This window comes from Herpailurus yagouaroundi, unplaced genomic scaffold, assembly GCF_014898765.1.
Source record: "Herpailurus yagouaroundi ecotype Mexico unplaced genomic scaffold, PumYag 197, whole genome shotgun sequence".
Lineage (NCBI taxonomy): Eukaryota > Metazoa > Chordata > Mammalia > Carnivora > Felidae > Herpailurus > Herpailurus yagouaroundi.
In genome coordinates this window covers 370239-371143 of record NW_024412428.1, presented here as the reverse complement: position 1 = coordinate 371143, position 905 = coordinate 370239, and positions in this window count along the sequence as shown.

The window sequence follows — 905 nt, the reverse complement described above, 5'->3', positions numbered from 1 at the left end:
TCCTTTCCTTTCCTTTCCTTTCCTTTCCTTTCCTTTCCTTTCCTTTCTTATCCCCTGGGATCCCAATACCTTCAACCAACCCTTTCTTACTTTTCCAGCTTATTATGAACACTCCATCCTTTCATGTCAGCTTCTAGGGCTATTTTATGAAATAATAAAATATGGTTACCCTATATTATTTGCAAAGATGGCTCTTCACTCTTCCTTCCCTGGTTCACACTGGAGTCTGGGAAGCCCTCATGTTCCTCATTTTATGTCCCCGACAGTTTTGCCCACCCAAGTGCCTTCTAAGCTTTAGAGGTACTCACTGGAAAATAGAAGCAAATTTTAAGAGAGAATATATATATTAGATGACTATGGAGGTCCTTTCCTGTAACTCAGTTATATGATCTTATAAAATCATAAGCTGAAAATAATGATTTCAAGTTTAATTTTGCCCATTATGGGTTCCTCGTATTAACAACTATTATTTTTTGAGTTTCTGTGCTACGTAGTTATTCTCTAAGACATTAAAACCTAAAATTAAGCAGGTATAACAGTTTGAATTTATGTATTTATGTTTTTAAATATTTTTCCTGTCTCCACAGTGGGGGAAAAAAAAACCCAAACACTTGGAAAACCTGAAAATGTGAAGGGAAAAAATTACCAATAATCCTTGCACCCAAAGATAACTATTGTTAACATCTTTTTCAACACCTTTCTTTTTAGAGCAGTTTTAGGTTCATAGCAAAATTGAGTAGAAAGTACAAAGAGTTCCCATATTCCTCCTGTCCCCACACATGCATAGCCTTCCCTGCTCACAACATTCCACACCATAGTGGTACATTTGTTACAATGAATGAACCTACGTTGACATATGGTATTCACTCAAAGTCCATAGACTACATCACTACATCGGTTCGGTT